The 23,747-nt window shown below is 39.1% G+C and overlaps 1 long non-coding RNA gene across 2 annotated transcripts in view; it reads right to left on the reverse strand.

The window, feature by feature from the left end:
* Nucleotides 1-22,808: 22,808 nt before the first annotated feature.
* LOC132623707 (uncharacterized) overlaps nucleotides 22,809-23,747 on the reverse strand; it is a 36,059-nt gene continuing 35,120 nt past the window's right edge. For both annotated transcript variants that reach the window (XR_009576344.1, XR_009576345.1), the window contains exon 4: nucleotides 22,809-23,062. This is a non-coding gene — a long non-coding RNA (uncharacterized LOC132623707). The remainder of the gene's footprint in view (nucleotides 23,063-23,747) is intronic.

Here is a 23,747-nt window from a genome sequence, read left to right on the forward strand (position 1 = left end):
CATAAAATACCGCTGGTGCATTGGTCAATCCAAACGACATTACACAAAACTCAAAGTGACCATATCTGGTACTGAAAGTTGTCTTTAGAATATCTTTCTTTGTAACTCTCACCTGGTGATACCCTGATCTTAAATCTATCTTCGAGAACCATTTAGCACCCTGAAATTGATCAAATAAATCATCAATCCTCGGGAGTGGGTACTTGTTATTTATTGTCACCTTATTCAACTACCTATAATCAATGCACATCCTCAAGAATCCGTCTTTCTTCCATACAAATAACACTGGTGCTCCCCACGGTGACGTACTGGCCTGTTAAAGCCTTTTTCAAGAAAGCCCTTCAACTGCTCCTTCAATTCCCTCAACTCAGGAGACGCCATTCTATAAGGAGGAATAGATATTGGTTGAGTATCTGGTAATACGTCGTTGGCAAAGTCAATCTACCGTTCTGGCGGAAAACCTAAAAGCTCGTCCAGGAATACATTTGGAAACTCGCTAACTACTGGAACAGACTAAAGAGTCAGTGGCTTTGCTTCTGTATCCTGAACTCAAATTAAATAATAAATACAACCCTTGGCAATCATCTTCCTTGCCTTGAGATAGGAAATAAACCTACCTCTCGGTGATGCTGTATTACCTTTCCATTCTAGAACTGGCTCTCCTGGAAACTGAAATCGAACCATCTTCGTTCTACAATCAACATTAGCATAACAAGAGTCCAACCAATCCATACCCATAATGACATCAAAGTCTACCATATCTAATTCAATCAGATCTGCTATTGTATGACGATTACAAACTATAACCACATAATCTATCACAGGATCACCAACGGGTGTAGACACCTCAAAAGGTCTGATCAACTCGGGTTTCACTCCAAACTGACTAGCAATAAAAGGTGTAACATATGACAATGTAGAACCTGGATCAATCAATGCTTATGCATCAAAAGAAGATACTGATAGTATACCTGTAACCACATCAGGCGAAGACTCAAAATCCTGTTGACCAGCCAGTACGTAAATGTGGTTTTGAGGATCGCTCGAGCTGGACGCTCCCCCTCTGCCTCTACCGCGGCTTACTGATGTTTGAGAGCCTTGCCTCGGAGGGTGTATAGATGATGATAAACCAACTACTGGTCCTGTGGGCTGAACTATACCTTTACCATCGCTCGACGGACACTCACGCATAATAGAGCCTAGTTGACCACAAGCATAATAAACATCTGAACCTAAGCGGCACTATCCAGTATGTAACTTACCACACTGAGTACATCGTGGTAAAGGTGACCTCATCTTGCCTGAATCAACTTTATACTAAGAACCTGAGGCCCTGAAACCCTAACCTGGTCCTGGATAAGTAAATCAATTTTCTGACCTGTAAACTGCGGAGGTACACTAGCTGCTGAGTGGCCTGAATGCCTATGGTACTACTGCCTCAGACTACCTCTAAACTCACTAAAAACACCTGAAGGTCTGGCCCTCTTAATCTGACCCCTACCATGCTGACGCTTAACCCTCCACTTCTGCTTACATTTTCCTAGGTTATCAGCGTACGCCTGAATCCGAGAAATATCCATACCTGTTTGGAGTGAGGCTGTCATGCAATCATCAATAAAATATGGTCCCTGTCCACTCACAAACTCATAAACACTATCTCCCATCTCAGCTACAACCGTTGGAGCATATCTATCCAATGAATTAAATCGAAGACGGTATTCCCGAACACTCATGTTGCCCTGTCTTAGGTTCAGGAACCTATAAGCTCTGGCCCGTCGAATCTCTGGCGGCAAATAATATCGAAGAAAGACATCTGTGAACTTCTGCCACTCGGGTGGGGGGGGGGGGGTATTAATCCCTCTAGATGACACCTAAGTCTCATACCAATGAACATCAATATCCCGTAGTCTATAGGAAACCAGCTCTACTGACTCGATTTCTAGAGCATGCACCTGTAATGTCCTCAGCATCCCATCTATGAAATTCTATGGGTCCTCATCTGGTTTCAACCCACAGATTTTTAGAGGGTCAAAATTAATAAAATCTCGGACTCTAGCAGTAACAGCCCCGTCACCATAACCTGCACCCCGATGCTGGGCCTGAGTTGCTACTAACTGAGTCAACAACCAAATAGCCTCACATATCTTCTGGCCTAAAGCTTTAGGTGTAGGAACTAGTGGTCCTAGAGCTAGAGTTGGGGCTCCTATATGCTTCTCTAGAGCGGGCGGAGTATGAAGGATCCGAGATGGAACCTCGTTCTGAGACTCGCCCTCCCCAACATTTACAAGTTGTACCCATCCAGTTCTCCTACCTGCCACTAACTTGCCCTTCTGGGCCGCTGAAGCTTTTCGCGTCACAAGCATTACTGAAATCATAACACACGGTCAAGAAAAAGGGAATCATCATAACATTTCTGTATAGCATGATCTAAGATGAGAAAGAAACGTCAATCTTCCTAAATTTCCTACAACCTCCTATTTATAAGTATGGTGCATCGCACACCCATAAACAAGACTCTACTAGACATAGCTTATAGATAGCCCTAGGACGAGCTGCTCTGATACCACTTTTGTCACGACCCAACCGGAGAGCCATGACGAGCACCCGGAGCTAACTTGCCGAGCACCACAGAACATACATGTATCTTATGGTCATACCTGAGTTGGTCATAATGCTAACTCATATATAACATAAACTAGAAGGACACAAGCCCAAAACATATATATATATATATATATATATATATATATATATATATATATATATATATATATATATATATATATACGTATATATGTCATCAAATTGTGCCCATATATACAAGCCGACAAGGCTGTCACAATGATGTAACAAGATATGGACCGAGAAGGTCATAGAACATCTAAATGTGCATATCTGTCTACGAGCCTCTACTAGAGTGCATAACATAGTAAGGACGGGACAAGACCCCTCCATGCCCAAATGTATACAAAAGAATCATACCAAGCTGAACTACAACTCCGGAATAAGTGGAATGCTTCTGTACAAACACTAAGATGGCAGCCTAAGGGTCTGAACATCTCCCTGTCTACATGTGGGCATGAACGCAGCATCCACAAACAAAAGGACATCAGTATGAATAATGTTCCGAGTATGTAAGGCATGAAGATCAACATAATAAAGATATGGAAATAACATGAGATTAGAGAAATAAATGTACCTCTGGATGCCTCTTAAGGCAGATAACATGCATGCTTTCCTTTTAAAAACAATATTTTCAAACCTATATATATATATATAATACCATACCCTGCCATAATAAGCTCGGTGTCATCCGTACCCGGCCATAATAGGCTCGGTGTTATCCGTACTCAACTGTAGTGGTGTGCACAATAGGTGCCATACCCGGCCAACTATAGCGTAGCTCGGTGTCAGAAAATAGCTATATATATATATATATATATATATATATATAAAGCATGCATGAGAGCTCAAAGAAGGACTATGACTCTATCGGAGTGACGTGAGGTTGGTAAACCTTCGATTACCATTATGGAACTATCATCATCAGAATATCTCACCTTGAAGGAATCAGGGACCATAAGATGAGATCAACAACAATTGTTAAGATCAATAATGATAAGACAAGATCAATAATCGTAAGGCAAAGCTCAATAATATCATAAGAGGATCAAGAACATAAGCTTCTAATACTTCTAGGAATGAAGTCATTATGAAGGACATTCATATAAGTTTGTGTCAATAAGATCATGCCATAAGGAAAGAGGGAACAACCTTACATACCTCGTGGACTACTTAACCACTTAATGTATATCCTCATGAGATTGCAAATCTACATTCAAGTTGATACACACTAAGGTTAAGTCATTGAAACGCTTATAAGGTCAAACTAAACTAATAGGTGAGCTAACGAAATTTGGGCAGCATTTCCCCTATATCCCCTACTTCCAGCAAACTCCAAAACAACTCCCAAACATTAATAACAACATGAACATGACCATAACCAAAAGATTACATTCAAATTACACTCAAATCAATCCAAAACTTCCTTTTAAAATCTTTCCGTAGCCATCAACTTCAACTTAATACCTTACAACTTCTCTACCATGATTCTCTTCACTTTAAAACTTACTAAACCTCCAAATCAACCCAACATAAGTAATAAGATGAAGAAAATAATTATTCTTGAAGATCTTCAACTCAACAACTTGCTACAAGACCAAATTCACCACAATTCCAAGTACAAACAAGAACAATCACCTTTTATGAACTAGTTGAGGATTTAAAGCTTGATCTCCTCTTGTATTGGTTTGGAATGGTTTGGGGGTGTTTGATAGAGCTTATAGGGTCAATAAGGATATATTTTTGTGAAATAATTGAAACCCAAGTCGAGCCAACTAATTTATAACAAAAGGGAAAGTTTTCCACCGCGTCAATTTCATGGTTGCTTTCACGGGCCGTGAAATATTTCACGGCCCGTGAAAGTGGCCGTGAAATTGTTCCAGTGGCTCCTCCCTACTGCCACCAATTCAAGGTGATGTATTCCTCCTTTTCACGTCCATGGAATATTCCACGGCCCTGCAACCCCTCGTGGAACTACCCTCTTTTAATTTTTTCGATGAAACGTATTCTTTCCGATTCGTTTAACGTCCAACCTTCATACTCTTTTCCAAACATGTTGAAGAACTTATACATCTCCAAGATACACCCATGGACCTTATACATAACTCTCCAATGATTTCCAATGCGAACTTGTGACACCCGACTTAAAGCAAAACTTTAATGTTTGCGAAAAGGTGAAGTGTAACACTATTGGCCAAATAATCAAATAATTAAGCACACGAATAAATAAGCAACCCAAAATATGAAAATTGAATCGATAGAAATTGTTTCCAAACCAACTATCATGTCTTTCGCCACAACTCTAGAATTGAGAAGTTTATCTATTCATGATTCTAGATGAACAACAAGAATTCATGAATACTCTAGGGGTTGAAAAGAAGAAAATAAAATAAATATAGAGAGAGAAAGTAAAGATGGTGGCTTACAAGTCTTAGAAATATCCCAGCACACCGTTTACAATTGATAAAAATGTCTATTTATAGTCTAGGTTAAGAGCTAAAATAAGTTGACCTAATCTTGATCGAACCGGGAAAACTACACGTAACTCCCCTTTCCTTTCGTGATGCAGAAAGATAGCCTGATGCAGCCATGCACTTTTGTTCCACGATGTAGAAGGATAGCCTAATTGTGAAACTTGGTCAGAGACTTGTTTTTCTCGCTTTCTCCATGCTATGCGGATGAAAAGCGGAGTCTTCAGTGATTTCATTTCTTCTGTAACTGTTGTGTACTTCTCACGTCACCACTTTCAAGTGTAACAGTTTCCTAAAGTCTACCGAAATTGCTCGATTTTCATACAAATGGCCTTGTTGAACCTAATCACACAAACATAATAACATAAGCCCAGATACAACGATTTCATCATCTAGAAAGAAAGTAAAGTGCAAAGATTTGGAGCGAAAGCGACACGAAACCTAGATATTTGTGCCAAATATCAGTTGACCTTAAAATGGGCTAAGATGAAATAAAATAAGCAAAAATACTTTTTATATACTTATAAAAACTATGCTATTTTCTTAAAGGATATATACTCAATTTTCCTAAACATAAACTTATAAGGATTAAAAATCATGACATTGGTCCAAGTTAGTAGAAACTCTAATTAAGAGAAATGGAGTTATGATATGATATGATAGTTTTTTACAAGAAAGAAAACATTTTAGCAAGTAATCACAGTTAATCACACATTGAAGCTCAAAAGTCAACCATATTCTATGGATCCTCAATACTAGGATGCTTAAAACCTTCCCTAGGGGATCACTAAAACTCTTAGCTTGAACTCTGGTTCAAAAAGGATTTTTCTCTTGTTTGGTAAAACCCTTTTACCTTGGTTTTCCTAATTTTCTTTATAAAATCAGACGGTGACTCTAAAAATAGAAAATCCAAATAGATTCCATAACCTCTTAGTATCTTTATGCGCCCGCGTAAAAGTGAACCATAACAGATGGCGACTATACTGGGATTTTCTAGGTTCTAACCATAAGGATTTCAATATAATGTGATTTAATTGTAAATATTCTCTTAATTGTTTACTTTGTTGTATATATAACTATCATTGTATGCATATCATAAACTCCGCTACCACTGGCAAATAATTGCAAGGTTTCAAAGGGGACACGCGGGCTCGCTGTCTAGCCTTCACTAAAAAAAAAAAATCTTTGGAAACGTTGAATGCAGAGTTGGTATGCGGTCGTCCAACAACTGACAACAGTTTAGCTTGAGTAGTTCGCTCAAGTCCTGGTCATTTCTGAAAGCCCACTCTAGAAATGCCTAGGATATAGCAAAGCTAAATCCCATAGGACTAGTGCATGCTTACCTAGATGGGTTTTGGATATTTGGGACGTATCTAAAACTCATTAAAGAGACTGCTCCATGTCAAGACGGCATATGACCCGAAAGACACCGCATCCCACTATGTGCTAAATCGAAACATTTTGCGTGCCTATGTGCTAAACCATTGTCCATGGGGGTGGGGAATTAACTGTGTTTTGTTTTGTAGATGCACACAAATCTGAAATTCGACATGGTTCTTGAGGCACCAGATATGTTGAAAATTTGGTGGGGTTGGATGAATACCGAGGAACAATGGAAAGTGACCAAGTGTTTAGGAAAATTGCCTTCCTTATAAGTCATGACTGGGTGTAGGAGGCTGATTGAGATAATCAGTGGTTATTGGAACCGAGATAGGATGGTGTTCAAATTTGGGGATGATATAGAGATGGCCCCCAACTTTAGAGGAGCTTCGGGATGTAATAAACAACTTCGGAACTAGATGAAGAAGGAGAAATAAACCCGACCAAAACCTTCTTATCTATTATACCCCGTATTTTTATACGTCGAGTTATTCGCAAGAGAATCGACTCAAGTTAAAGACAGGATCATTTTCGGCTATGAAATAGGAACTTTTAATTTTCAATTTTTAATTAGAACATAAATTGTTTATAAATTTTATTTAGTGTAAAAATATTATTGGAGATTAGGAACTAATTAATTATGATTAGATTATTAAGTAGGGATTAGTGATTAATTAAAATTAATTAATTTAATTACCATTTGTGGGCCCCACCCGAAAATTAAAAAAAAAAGAAACAATTCAACAAAACATTTTGGTGAGTCATTAGAGGGAGAGGACGTGTCAATATATGGAGGACCATATATAAGCAAGTGGCTAGTGAACAATTCATTATTTGATTTCATTTAAAAAAAAATCAAGTTAGGAAAAAAATACAAAACCTCCATGGCTGCTCTCGGCTAGCCATGGTGTTGAAGAAAAATTTGTATTGTCGAATATTTTGATCAAGTTTCAAGTGAAGTACAAGTTCAAGGAGGTGATAGCAACATTGGAATTGAATTAAGGGAGAAGAAATTGTGAAATTGGAGCAATTGAGTGTAGAAATTCCTCCGAGAAAATTTAGGTAAGATTTTCTTATTTTGTGGTGTAATTGTATTAATAGTGTTGTAATGGAAGGATTAAAATTGGATTGGATGAAATTGGAAGTAAGAAATTTCATGAAATCGTTGTTATACGAAATAGTGGGTTGAAAAGGATTAAAAAGGGTTATTGGATTGTTAGAGTTGTTTATGGGCTGAATTGTAAGGATTCTATATGAATATTGCTATTGCTGTCATTGTTGGTATTTCTGTGATAACAGGAGGATAATTGGAAATTCGGGTTAGGCGAATATATAGGGGAAATGCTGCCCGATTTCCGTTAAGTTCTTAACTAATGAAAAACCCTAATAGAGAAAGTATAAGTTAAAGAATGAGTCCTATAAGCGATTGTCTACAGATTTACGAACTAGAAAGTATAGTTACTAACGATAGCGTTACTTTTATATTAAATAGGCTAAAGAGGCAACGAAGCGAACAAGATTACGATTAATCGTTAACAGGTGTGTAAAGTTATCCTTTCTTTCTTTTTGGCATGATCCTTATCACATGAATGAACACCGTGAGAAACCGAGTTCCAAAGACTCTAATCTTAGATAGTGTAGAGATATTGTATCCTTGGTCTCTTATGCTTTATGTCCATAATCCCAGAGACTTTTTATATCAGCTTCTTATGTCACCAGAAGAGTTTAGAGTATCCTTTTCCGAGTTTTACATGCATGTATATGTATCATATTATATTATATATGGATCGGGCCGTACGTTCCTCGGCACTAACATATTATATTATATATGGATCGGGCCGTACGTTCCTCGGCACTAACATATTATATTATATATGGATCGGGTCGTACGTCCCTCGGCACTAACATATTATATTATGTATGGATCGGGCCGTACGTTCCTCGGCACTAACAGTTATACCATAATCTATGCCTGTCATACGCCGTAAAGTTAATTTCAGTCATATAGAGTTGTGCAGATATTATCATATGTTAGCCACAGATGCATTCAATTATTGAGACTGTTTTCATGATTCATCTGTTCTTGATGTTCTTATGCTTTATATACTTAGTACATATTCCGTACTGACCCCCTTTATTCGGGGGGCTGCGTTTCATGCCCGCAGGTACAGACGTTCGATTCGGTGATTCCCCAGCTTAGGATTTCCAGTCCGCTGTCTTGGAGAGCTCCGTTGTTCCGGAGCCTAGACGTTTGGTATAGATCTTCTGATGTATTTATATATATGGTTGTCCAGGGGTACGACGGGGCCCTGTCCCGTCATATTTCGCTGTTAGTACTCTTAGAGGTCTGTAGACATGTGTGTGGGTTGTATACAGAGTATGATCAGCTGTGTTTACATAGTTTTTGTGGGCGTTTCTGTTTGTTGTGACAGCCCTGTCGGCTTACATATGTTATCTATACGTAGTGGAAGCCTTGTCGGCTTGCGTAGTATATTGACATGTTGTGGCAGCCTTGTCGGCTTGCGAATTATAATGATATATAGTGGCAGCCTCATCGGCTTGCGTATTTTTATTACATTGTGATTGGTTGAGACTCCGCTGGAGACAGATTATCATGATCTGTGACGTCGAGGACCTTTGGGTCTATGTTGGCTCCCATGTTGTCTATAGTGTCAGTCTGATTGTGTCTAACAGGTATACATATGGGTGTCCAGCTCGGGCACTAGTCATGGCCCACGGGGCTGGGTCGTGACAAAAGTGGTATCAGAGCAGTTCATCCTCGGAGTGTCTACAGACCGTATCTAGTAGAGTCTTGTTTATCGGTGTGTTGTGCACCACATCTATAAACAGGAAGCTACAGGACATTTAGGATATTATCTTTCCTTCTGTCTTAGATCGTGCGATAGAGCCAGAGTATAGGAAAGATTGTTTCTGACCTCTTTTCCTGTAGGTAGGTGCAGAATTGCGAAAGATGAAGAGGCCAACTTCATATAGTGGGGGTGCTAAGAAGGCCCCTAGGGTAAATTCAGGACCCCGGGCTCTAGGACCGAGCAGAAGGAGCCTTAGTTATTCTATCTAGACTGACCTATCGGAGGACCCCACGACAATTCCTCCAGAGTTTTTGATATCTAGGGAGGCGGTCCCCGAGGCCGTACCAGTTACTCCTATGGCAGGACACCACGTTAGACCGGCTACCCCGGTAAGCGTTACAGATTACTCCAGCCCCCTATCCTGGTCGTCGAAAAACCTGGAGTTTCCTGGCTACCTACATTCCCCGGACTCCGATGAGGAAGATGATGAAGGCCAGACGAGTAGATGGCGGGCAGATGATGACAACAAGCACACTTCACCCTATAGATCACCAGATCAGACTAGAGACTGATCGACTACAGGTATATGAGACCTTATCGAAATTTCCTATGTATGTGCATTTGTTATAGATTATTACTTAATAGCGGCGAGCGGAAATCAAAGGGGCCGACAACCAAGTATTTCCGAGTAACAGTGACCAAGGTGTTCCCATCACCGTGGGAATTTTGAAATCTAGGATGGAAAATAGTTGTACATACATGTGAAAGTTGGATATCAAGGTTACATATGAGAATTTGTATATACGGAATGGCAAACTAGCCATCATTATGGTGAGTTATGGTAAGTATAGTAAGGAAATGGGTTGAATGTATATATATTGCGGATAAGTTCAGTTAGGAAGTGTGCACAGAAGAAGCTAAAAGAATCAGTAACTGTAAGCAGAATATATGTTAGACATAGTATGAATGCTGCAGGTATGTTTGAAACCTGCAGTTAAAGATTGAAAGGGAAAATAAACAGGAAAGTGTGACATGTACAGTTTGAGTTGGATACACGAGGCAAGTTCGTCATTTTCATCTTGTGACTGATATAGGGAGCCCTGTGCGGCTACGATACGATATGATATATATGTGTATGTTGACCCTGTGAGGCGTTGTTGGTATTTCCTGCGTGCAGGTTTTGAGATAGTAAGAAATACAGAGGAAACTCTGCCAAAAATTTCTTAGAAATAAAGATTAACCATTCAATTGATGGTAATAATAATTATGAGGTCGATATCAATATGGTAAAAAGAAATGCTAGGATAATTTGGAAGGGCTTGTCATACTAAGGGATGATTTAGAAAAAGGTGGCAAATCTTAACAAAACATTTTATTAAGGTATCAAGTGAACTGATAAGTAGGGGTAAATTACGACGAGTTACATTTAAAAAGAGTAGTAGTATGATTGAGATAAAAGTACGGAGGAGGAAGAGTTATGACAAATTATGAAGGTATTGATAAGACAGCTTATGAGATATTAAGGATAAGATCGATCAGAAAGGGTGAAGGGTTAAGTACGCCTAGTCCACAGAGTGTAATTAAAACATAGTAAGAATCGTGAATAAGGTTAAGAAGTGTTACGTTATAGGATGGATTACGAACAGGATGCAATATGAATGCCATAAGGATTGCTATAGAAATGAGTAACGCTTAGCAAGGAAGTAACTAAAGAATATGATGTGATTAGTGTGAAACGGAAAATCAAATGTAGAACGAATAAGAAAGACTTACAAAAGTTCTATAGGGAAAGTTCATAATAGAAGTCAAGTGGTAACGAAAGTGCAAGCGAGCACAGGAAGAGAAGGAGTTAACAGAAGGGAGAAGATAAGAAGAAAGCGAGTGGGATTACAGTGTAGCGATGTGTTATGACGTGTATAGCTAAGAAAACGAGTAAAATAAGCGACAGAATTGTAAAAGACCAACCTAAAGGAAGATGAGCAACGAGACAGAATGAATGCCAAAAATGACTGGTATGATAAGAACAAATAGAGAGGAATAGAATATGCTTCGAAAGTAAGGAAGGGGGTTATGTAAAGATAGTGTTTTCCGAAGGATACATGAGTAGCATGGGATTCCTCGTGCACAAAATAAAATATGGACATAGACTGGAGAAATGAAAGGAATACTAAAGGAAGCACCCAAGAAAGATGTAATTAATTGAGTATGAGTATGGAATAAAAGGGAAAAATAAAGCTATGAACTTAGAGGTATAGTATAACGACAAGGTGATAAGACAAGACCACTATTAAGACGAATTTGATATGATTTTGAGTAAGTTAGAAGTTAGTGTTGGATATACAACAAGAGAGAAAGAGCATGAGGCATAAAGGAGTACTGCGTATATGTGACCTCACCTCGAAAATAGTGAAATCCTTAAAGGACAATGATTGGGGATTTGTGAAACAACTGATGTATTGTGAGTTTACTAGAGGAAACAGGTGATATCCGTTGGGATAAAGATAGTGTTATAAGAAATCTTGGGACACTTATCATTAGAATATAAGTGCTACCTAATTGAGAATTTGAAACGACTATAAGCACTAGCTAATTACTGATAGGAATAAATGGAATGTGGCTTTGGATAAATCGCTACATTAATTGCATTACTCGAGTACCAACCATCAGCTAATATTGTGTACTATATATCGAGGGTTCTCATCGCCTCGTGATTGTGTTAGGGTTTCATACATGGGTAATCTAATTTATAGATGATATAAAAGAAGACATGGATATGGCACAGTATACCAAATGTATTGAAAAAGAAAGAGAGAAAAGAATCATAGGGATTTGAAAATTGGAAATGGGGACATAGAGCAGAATATAAATAGATAATGATGCGAGTACACCCAAAAAGGGGGGGAAGCGGATGAGAGAAATGCAAGCGTAAGATCAAATCAAGTGACACTGCAACACTTTTAATGTGGATACTTAAACTTCAAGTGAGATCCCTTGCTGAAACAAGTTAGTAAGATGTTAAAGCCGGCAATAAGCGGATAAAAGCCAGGATGGTATTTGAGTACAATTAAGATGTTGGCAACGAAGTTATTGGCTAATGACATTGTGACTTATAAGTAGCGAAGAAGAAGGGTAATCTCCTATAGTAGAATAGGAGGAAATTGAGTGGTAAGAAAAGGAAGGGAAACGAGTATGACAAAATAGACAGCAAGTGAGTTTTAGTACAATAAGATGTGTAGAGCAGAATAAACCAGGAGAAGGAAAGACTGTGACTAAGATTGGGTGCACTTTGTGCAAATTGTACAAGAATAGTTATGCAACCTACGAATATTTGTATACTAACGATGAGACCAAGTGAGTACTTGATAAAAAGAGTAAGAATTCAGTAACAACAATGCGGATGTGATATTTTGAATACATCAAAGAAATGTGTAAGATGGTTTGAGGCAAAACTACAAAGATATAATTAGTACTGAGGGCAAAGGCCATAGTTAGGCCCCGATACCATTGAAAGGTATGAGGGAAGAATGTAAGGTAAAGCATAAAGACTAGTGAAACGACGCTAAGGTATTTTCTGGGCTGATTTGAGTACCTACACATACTCGTGTAAAGATTACAATAGGATGCGTGATAGGAGAACTAGGAGCAAATTTGAGTAACGAGGCAATAGAAGAGTTTGAGTCAAAAAAATAGAGAAACGACACGAGATAATATGCCTAAAGTATTGCAAGTTAGGGTAAAGGAAATTACGAAATGATTTAACCGAGACAATCAGAACAAGCGGTACTGGTTACTGGATGACAGTAGAGTTATAATATGAGGGGACCCTAGCGTTATTTGATAGCCAACCCTAAAGATCGAGATCAAGAAGTAAATGCAAGTGATAGTTAAAGACCTTTAAAAGAAATTCAGAAAGTGACACATGATGCTGAGGATTTCAGAATACGGACTGTAACAGCGGAGTAAAGCAAGGATAATGGAATACAGAAATGTTACCCTCTGGGAAATTTTGTTTTACTCGTAGAACCTGCGAAGGGTCTACAGGTTACCAGAGGCATGCAATACCCCAGGGATATTAAAGTCTAATGAATCGATGGAGGACGTCTGCGCGTTATAAAAATCTTATTTAAGATTAAGAGGTAAGATGAAGGGAACGATATCTTAAGGGAGTAACTATATAAAAATAAGGAGTTGAGTTGGGACTAAGCGCACAAGCGAGAGAGTAAGATTTCAGCGGAAGAGCCGCAATACAACTGGCAACCGACTGCGAAGTAAAGAGGAGAGTAAAGGTAATGACGTGGAATAATTACCTTGAGAAGCAACAGAAGGAGAAAATATCACGGGAATGACTATGTAGAGACCTGGAATGCGTTATAATGAATTAAAGCGAATCGACCAATGGAAGAGGTATGTGAAGGGCATAATTAACTAAGAGAACACTTGAGAAAGTATTGGGAGTTCAGGACCAGTTTAACATTTGAGGACGAATGTTCTAAAGGGGGGAAGGATGTTATCCCCGTATTTTTATACGTCGAGTTATTCGCAAGAGAATCGACTCAAGTTAAAGACGGGATCATTTTCGGCTACGAAATAGGAACTTTTAATTTTCAATTTTTAATTAGAACATAAATTTTTTATAAATTTTATTTAGTGTAAAAATATTATTGGAGATTAGGAACTAATTAATTATGATTAGATTATTAAGTAGGGATTAGTGATTAATTAAAATTAATTAATTTAATTACCATTTGTGGGCCCCACCCGAAAATTAAAAAAAAAGAAACAATTCAACAAAATATTTTGGTGAGTCATTAGAGGGAGAGGACGTGTCAATATATGGAGGACCATAGATAATCAAGTGGCTAGTGAACAATTCATTATTTGATTTCATTTTCAAAAAAAATCAAGTTAGGAAAAAAATACAAAACCTCCATGGCTGCTCTCGGCCAGTCGTGGTGATGAAGAAAAATTTGTATTGTTGAATATTTTGATCAAGTTTCAAGTGAATTGCAAGTTCAAGGAGGTGATAGCAACATTGGATATTGAATTAAGGGAGAAGAAATTGTGAAATTGGAGCAATTGAGTGTAGAAATTCCTCTGAGAAAATTTAGGTAAGATTTTCTTATTTTTTGGTGTAATTGTATTAATAGTGTTGTAATGGAAGGATTAAAATTGGATTGGATGAAATTGAAAGTAAGAAATTTCATGAAATCGTTGTTATACGAAATTGTGGGTTGAAAAGGATTAAAAAGAGTTATTGGATTGTTAAAGTTGTTTATGGGCTGAATTGTAAGGATTCTATATGAATATTGCTATTGCTGTCATTGTTGGTATTTCTGTGATAACAGGATGATAATTGGAAATTCGGGGTTAGGCGAATATATAGGGGAAATTTTGTCCGATTTCCGTTAAGTTCTTAACTAATGAAAAACCCTAATAGAGAAAGTATAAGTTAAAGAATGAGTCCTATAAGCGATTGGCTATAGATTTACGAACTAGAAAGTATAGTTACTAACGATAGCGTTACTTTTATATTAAATAGGCTAAAGAGGCGACGAAGCGAACGAGATTATGAATAATTGTTAACAGGTCTGTAAAGTTATCCTTTCTTTCTTTTTGGCATGATCCTTATCACATGAATGAACACCGTGAGCAAACGAGTTCCAAAGACTCTAATCTTAGATAGTGTAGAGATATTGTATCCTTGGTCTCTAATGCTTTATGTCCATAATTCCCAGAGACTTTTCAAATGAGCTTCTTATGTCACCAGAAGAGTTCAGAGTATCCTTTTCCGAGTTTTACATGCATGTATATGTATCATATTATATTATATATGGATCGGGCCGTACGTTTCTCGGCACTAACATATTATGTTATATATGGATCGGGCCGTACGTTCCTCGGCACTAACATATTATATTATATATGGATCGGGTCGTACGTTCCTCGGCACTAACATATTATATTATATATGTATCGGGTCGTACGTCCCTCGGCACTAACATATTATATTATATATGGATCGGGCCGTACGTCCCTCGGCACTAACATATTATATTATATATGGATCGGGCCGTACGTTCCTCGGCACTAACAGTTATACCATAATCTATGCCTGTCATACGCCGTAAAGTTAATTTCGGTCATATAGAGTTGTGCAGATATTATCATATGTTAGCCACAGATGCATTCAATTATTGAGACTGTTTTCATGATTCATCTGTACTTGATGTTCTTATGCTTTATATACTCAGTACATATTCCGTACTGACCCCCTTTCTTCGGGGGGCTGCGTTTCATGCCCGCAGGTACAGACGTTCGATTCGGTGATCCCCCAGCTTAGGATTTCCAATCAGCTGTCTTGGAGAGCTCCGTTGTTCAGGAGCCTAGACTTTTGGTACAGATTTTCTGATATATTTATATATATGGTTGTCCAGGGGTACGACGGGGCCCTGTCCCGTCATATTTCGCTGTTAGTACTCTTAGAGGTCTGTAGACATATGTGTGGGTTGTATACAGAGTATGATCAGCTGTGTTTACATAGTTGTTGTGGACGTTTCTGTTTGTTGTGGCAGCCCTGTCGGCTTACATATGTTATCTATACGTAGTGGCAGCCTTGTCGGCTTGCGTAGTATATTGACATGTTGTGGCAGCCTAGTCGGCTTGCGCATTATAATGATATATAGTGGCAGCCTCGTCGGCTTGCGTATTTTTATTACATTGTGATTGGTTGAGACTCCGCAGGAGACAGATTATCATGATCTGTGACGTCGAGGACCTTTAGGTCTATGTCGGTTCCCATGTTGTCTATAGTGTCAGTCTGATTGTGTCTAACAGGTATACATATGGGTGTCCAGCTCGGGCACTAGTCATGGCCCACGGGGCTGGGTCGTGACATTATCCCACATAAGCCTACCCCCAACAAAATCCTAAAAATGATATCCTTATCCCATTCTAATTGGATATTTGGCCCAACTGTAGCCTTTCGAGAATTACACAAATGGTTTGGAACCCAAAAGGGATTTCTAGAGCACCCTACATAATTCAAATACTTTACAGAGTGGGAAGCCACCCGACCTTTGTCCTTTGCCATTTGCTTGCTAGGACTCATGGTATTCCTGAAGGAGAAACACCAAGCCATAGATACCCGAGTCATTTCGGTCACCCATGCTATCTTTCATGGCATAACCACAAAAGGGGAAACCAAATACTTTGACCTAATCTCTATCATCCTTGCCGATATTTACCGAGCCCTAAGCATATGCAGAAACCACTATAATTACTTCCATGTATGTAACTTACTCCTACAATGGTGAACTATTAATCATTTGAGCAAGGTCCAGGGTACCCAATATTTGAGCAACCAAAGGGGGAAAGATGACCATTAATCTCATTTCCTAAACATTGGGCAACAAACTAAGCAAAGTTGGGATTTCATCTTCTCTAGGCTTAAAGAGGGCATCATACAATGGATGTTTGCCGATTTCATATTCGATTCCATAATCATCAAGGGGTGAAAGTGTCCATTCATACCACTTATAGGAATCCGAAGATTCCTCCCTTACGTGTCTCCCCTAGTTTTGCGATAGTTTAGTAGGACCGAGATCATACCCAAAGTAGGAAACATCGGAGATTTCATAATAAACTACGAAGAAGATAAGATCCAAAAGGGTGGAGACATAGTCCAAGAGTGGAATAATTGCATCATTTGGGGTCCAAACACTTTAGCTCAGGATAAGCTCAACCCGGGTTGTGAAGACGACTACAAAGATTGTAGAAATCAAGGCCCAATTGATCTAAAGGCGAGCCGATGACATGGATGCCAAATATTTGGAGAGGATCATACTTAATCAAGCCATCATAGTTAGCTTGACACAAGAATTGGACTTCACAGATGATTGTTTATTGGAGCTGGATGATCGAATGAAGAAGGCCATGGAGGACACCACACTGATACTTGCTGGATTCCATACTTGATGTAAAGGGATTCTTGATGGATGCCATGCTGTCATCGACCCATCTAAGGATTCAGACCGCCCTTCAAAGGCCAAGAAGGCAAGGATCGAGAGAGCTTTATCATTGTCCCCTGGAGGACATTTCTGCTGAGTTTTACTTTATGCTTTATGATATTTTGTAATCCCAAGGGGAAAATATTATTAATAAAAATATATGGGGCAATGATTTAATGCAAATGGCACATTCATGTTTCAAACCGACTAGGGTGACTATGCTTTAGAAACTCGAGTAGCATAATTTATTACATGATTATATGATTAAATGCATATGTGTTTCATGTTTTTTGTTTGAATGATTGGTTGATCCTATGTTCCGATCACTATCCCATAGAAAGACACAAAGAAATGCTAATTAGCCAGAAACCACAACATGGAAATACTAACCCTTTGCACCTCATAAAAAGGTTGATTTGCTATCATGGATGAGCGAAAAAGTCAAAGAAACGCTACTTCGGGATACAACGCAGCTAATGAATACAAAGGATCATTTAGTAGCAAGATTCGCAGGCTAGAACAAAGGATTGAGTTGGTTCGAGCCAATATCAAAGAAGCTAACCAAATTTTGGGCTTAGCTGGGAATCCACCAGAGGAGACTGCAGAATTGGAGCATTATCGAGAGGACCTGTCAGATAAGGTCAAGGGAATGGCACAAATACGTGCCTCTGATAGTCAAAATTAAAACTCTTGAGGAAGAAGATGAGGATCCCAAGGAGGAATCTGAGCTGCAAGACCAAACCTAGCCATCTAAAGAGGCTATCACTACCACCTCTGCGGCCCAAGACAATAACTATGATGTGACCCAAGGACCCATTCACCCACCATCGCCAACTTGGTGGGCAATTGCCTTTAAGGCCATGGCTTGTCCTTACCGGGTCACGCCAGGGCATGTGCGATGCGAAGGGGTAATAAAAAAGATGAAGAATGTAGGTGCCAAATGTGATAACCATGAGAAGCTACCACCATGCGCTTCGATCTACGTGCACAAGAGGTATCCTTTCCATAAAAAGCAACCCAGCCACACTATGGACGAGCGCTTAGCCCTGAGAAGAAGGATTGTAACAATGATTGACGATAAGTTGATCCATAAGTTATGGGGGCCCCAATCCTTATTGGTTCATGACACGGTCATTCCAAATGAAGGAATCACTTTGGACACCCATATTTGGCGTTACGACTTTACTATCTTTGAGGACTCGTATGCCAGAAGTTGGCAAGTACAGGGAAGATCCGCCCTGTTGAGACTCGATGGAGATCTTCCGCAAGCAAACCGAACCAGAGAAGAATCTGTTTGTAACAACCCGTTTGGTCGTTATAGTATTTTTGACCCATTTACCCCTGATGACCCTTCCCCGAGTTCTATGAGTATGATTTTGACCAGCGGGGATGGGTGGTACGATTCCTGAGGTGATTGGGCGAGGTTTATAAGACTTGTGCGAAATAGAGCCTTAAAGGTAAAAAGTTTGACCAATAGTTGACTTTTGAGAAAACATACCTTCTTCGGGAATCCGTCGATTTTGAGAGGTCTGTATGGTTGATTGTGACTTGGTGGGTTGATCGGTTCGATTCTTGAGGAACTTGGGAGTATTTTGGGTTATTGGTTGGAAAGCTAGTAATTGACCATTGGGTGTTGACCCAGTCAAATAGATCTCTGTTAGGAATTTCGAGACCACGAGTGAGTCTATATCGTGTTTTTATCTGTGAATGCTTGTCTGGTTTGTATCTGGGAGGTCTCGAGTGATTATCGAATTTCGAGATTGGGTTTGTGAAAAACTAAGAAATTCTAGTGTCAGGTTTCAACTGTAGCGGCACCAGATCCACCATAGCGGTCCCGCCATGGCGAAGGCCTGGTCCGCTATAGCGTGGTGTGACTTTTGAAAGAGACGCCACAGCGGACCGTAATCCACTGTGGCGGATGCATGACAGCGAGGAAGGGTACTGCTGGCGCGAGCCTACTGTAGTGGCCTCATGACTGCTACAGCGGGTGACGTGCTCCAGAATCTATTTAGTGCTAGGTTAAAACCCTTCACCTTCTATCACTTCATTTATTATTTTTGAAGCACTTTTGAGGCGGATTGAAGGTGTTCTTGGTTGATATCTCTTGTGGGTAAGTTCCCTAACCTAGAATTTATTACTTTATCTTCCTTAAGCTTGAATCCATGATAGAATTTCTATAGAATCTAAGAGGAAAGATGGGTTTTGATGTCTATTTAGTAAAATAAGTTCTAGTCCATCTAAATGGATATTGTTGGTGGATTTGACTAATCTAATCATAGAATTTGATGATTTAATAGCTAATAGACTTGAATCTTCCATTTATGTTGATGAATTTGATGGTGGAAAGCTAGGGTTTATACCCAAATTGGGGTTTTTGACTTGAATAGTGAAATTGACCTATTCTTGAGTTATTCTAGCAATTGAATAGTAGGATTGAACTCCTAGAATGTTGAATTGCATATTTCACCTTTGAAATTCCCGTTTCACCCTTGTGGTCCCATTTTCCCTTTCTCCACAGTTGAATTTGATTCGAAAGATAGTATAGCAATATGGGTATTGTTCTTTCTTATTTCTAACTTAGTACTCGATTATGGATAAACTTTGAGTATTTGGAGGCACTCCGAAAAAGCAAGGCTAAGGTGTGATTGTTCGTGGCTCCCGCTCAGCTACCAGGTAGGTTATAGCTTACCTTATCATTAGACATCGGTTAGCAAAGCATATGTAGAGTTAGTGATTATTGGAGAAAGCATGTACGCATTCGGTTATGAAGTTGGGATGGATTTCTTAGGTTGGTATTGTGATTGATTATGGCTTGTTGCCTTGTTGTGATCTATTGGCTTGTCACCACGTGTGTGATACTAGACTTGATGCTTAGTTGCCTTATCAAGATTGTGAACCGTATCTCTCATTTATTGGGTATTGTCTTGTGAAGAGGAAGGAATTGATATTGATCTTGATATTGTGATATATGCCTAAGTGTGGCACGATTGGCAGTGATATATTGTTGTTGGCATTGACATCATGCATGTATTCATACTCATATATTTGAATTGGTTGGCATGCCGCAATATATACACTTAAATTGGACCTAGTTGCACGTTATATATATAGGATCAGGCTGTGCCCCACAGCAGGTACGTGGACTTTGTTGGTCCCCCCATGGGTCATGACTATCGAGGCATATAGGTATTCTGCCTGGAGTGTGTGTGTATCATTGCATTGCATATGCATTCATATTCACATATTCATATTGTTGGATTCGAACTTGGTATTTTTGTAATTGTGATGATATTATTGGACAGTGTTGGTTATTACTTGATTGTGAGCATGTCTATCTTTTAGTCTCTTACCTTTTATATGTTAGTTAACTGTTGTTGGCCTATGATACTTACCAGTACATAGTGTCTGTACTGATACTACCTTGCTGTATTCTTTTATGAGTGCAGGGTACATGACAGGGTCAACTTCCTCTCCCCGTGACTGACTCCCGAGGCTTTGCTGACGAGCATCTAGGGTGAGTACATGGATAGATCTGCAACACGGATGCCTCTTCTTTACTCACTTGTCTTATTTTATATTCTAAGACAGTATTCCACTTTTGAGACAGTGTATTCATATTCAGACATATAGTTGTAGTAGTGGCTCTTGTACGACTTAGACCAGATTTTGGGATTGTTGTATTATTTCGGCAATTATTTACTTATCTATTCCAGATTTGTTAAATATTTATGATGGTTGGGTTTACGTTATTGTTGATTGAATTGTGATTAAGGGACGGGATCGCTTACCAGGTAGGAAAAGGGTAGGTGCCCGCGCGTTCCCCGATTTGAGACGTGACAAGTTGGTATCAGAGCCCTAGGTTACCCAGTCGATAAGAACAAGAGCATGTCTAGTAGAGTCTGTCGGATTGGTACGATGAGCTCCATACTTCTCTGTGAGAGGCTAAGGGACATTTAGGAAATTTCAAATGCTTCCTTTCTTTCGTGCAACTTGATTCAAATTGGTATCTGGAACTTTCGAATTGGTTTCTAATCATTTCTATTCTCTCACAGATGGTGAAGACACGCGCCACTATCACGAGGGACGAGGTGCCCGAGCCCGCTACTGGTGTGATTGTTCGTGGCTCCCGCTGTCATGCCCCATTTTCCTTGGGAAAGACGAGCTAGGACACGTGACAACTCTTTTGGAGGGTTTAAAAGAGAATAGTCACCGCCTAACGAGTTAAGGTGCGTTAGGGCACCATTTACTACACTGATCGCAAATAACTCTATTCAAAACTAGTTTTCGTAACCAAAGATCGGGTAAGGGTTCAAATTAACTCAAAAGAAATGTGTTAAGCACCTTTTGAGGTCTACAAATTTGGGTCTTGACCGAGTGTAGAATTACGTGGGATTAGGTGAAGAGCATAACTAAAAAAATGATTCACATAAATGAGATAGCTAATTTTTAGATTTTAAACGAAATGTAAAATCATGTGTTCAAACCAAGTTAACAGAAACTCTTTTGTTTAATCAATTTAGAAGAAAACAGAACGTACAAGCTGCAAAATATCCTATGGACTAAATATCTATTTAAATACACACACATGCAACCAAATAAATTGATTATGTAGCGGACACGCTTAAGGCCGAATTAAGTTACTGGTGTGAAACATAGAAAATTCTACAAAATCCTTACCACTCCTACAACGAACGGGTCCAAATCTTAAGGCATGCTCAGGTTTATATATTAACCAAATCATATAAGACATGACTAGTATTGCAGCAGGGTATTCGACAAAGATTTAGAAACGTCATGCTAATACTCACGTGTCGAGCAAATTCAGCATAATTGAGTCGCAAATCATAAGAATATAGCACGGCCTTTTTAACTAGAACCTTGGGGTAGAGTATCTGACAACACTAAGAAATCCTTTCCCTCCATGGGTAATGCCAAAATCGGAGCGATGGTCAATATAGTCTTGAGCTTTTGAAAGCTCTCTTCACAAGCATTGGACCACTAAAAGGGAACCTCTTTGTGACTCAATATGGTGAAGTGAAAAGAAATAGAAGCAAACCTCTTCATGAATCGACGATAGTAACTGGCTAAACCCACAAAGCTACGAATATCGGTCACAAAAGTAGGCCTGGCCCAATCTCTAACATCCTCGATCTTCTAGGGATAAATCATGATCCCGTCTTTTGACACGACGTGGCCCATGAACGCCATAGAATTAAGCTAGAACTCACACTTCTAAAACTTGGTATAAAGCTCTTTCTCTCTCAACAAACCAAGGACAATCCTCAAATGACGCTTATGCTCCTCTCTACTCTTGGAATAAACCAAGATATCTGTCACGACTCAACCAGAGGACCATAACGGGCACCCAAAGCTAACCTACCGAGCACCTCTTAGCATACTTCTCATAATCATATCTAGGTGGACCCCAAATGATAACTCATAAATATCATGGTCTTAAAGGGCATGAGTCCAAAAGATAAAGTACATCTATATAAATATCATCAACTATGCCCATACGCGCAAGCCGACAAGGCTACCAAAAATGATACACAAAAATATGAACCGATGAGGTTATAGAACATCTAACTATATATATCTGTCTACGAGCCTCCACATGGAGTGCATAGAATCATAAGGACGGGACAGGACCCCGCCATGCCCATATATACACAAAAGAATAGTACCAGCTGTACTGTAGCTCCAGAACAAATGGAGCACTACTGTGTAATCACTAATGAAGCAACCTAGGGGTCTTATCCTTCTCCTTGTCTACCTGCGGGCATGAACGCAGCGTCCATAAATAAAAAGACGTCAATACGAATAATGTACCGAGTATGTAAGGCATGAATGACAACATAAGAAAAATATATGGAAAGTAACATGAGATAAGAGAAATAACATATACATCTGAATGCCTCTTAAGCCGGAAGTCATGCCTGCTTAGCTTTTTCAAAAAAATATTTTCATACATACATATATAATATAAGTGTTAGTGCTGCGGAACGTGTAGGCCGATCCATATATCATATCATCCCGCGTCTGAGGCATCCCGCGTCCAAGGTAACATCATAACATACCCACTGCAGTGGTGTGCACATCTACTTGCCGTACTCGGCGCACTATAACGCGGCTCGGTGTGAGAAAATACATACATATATATAAATAATGCATGAGCGCCAAAATAAAATGTTACCACTCTATCGGAGTGACGTAAGGTCGGTAAACCTCCGATTTTTATTATGGAATCATCATCATCGCTATACCTTCCCTTGAAAGAACAACTACCGTAAGATGAGATCAACAACAATGAATAAAATCAATAATCATGGAAGAAGCTCAATAATATCATAATGACATCAAAAACTATAAGCTTTGGTATCTCTATAAATGGAATCATCATCATCATGAAGAACATTTATCAATAATATCATAAGAACCTTGAGAATCATGAGTTTCTA

The sequence above is a fragment of the Lycium barbarum genome, chromosome 12 (genome assembly GCF_019175385.1).
Source record: "Lycium barbarum isolate Lr01 chromosome 12, ASM1917538v2, whole genome shotgun sequence".
NCBI lineage: Eukaryota > Viridiplantae > Streptophyta > Magnoliopsida > Solanales > Solanaceae > Lycium > Lycium barbarum.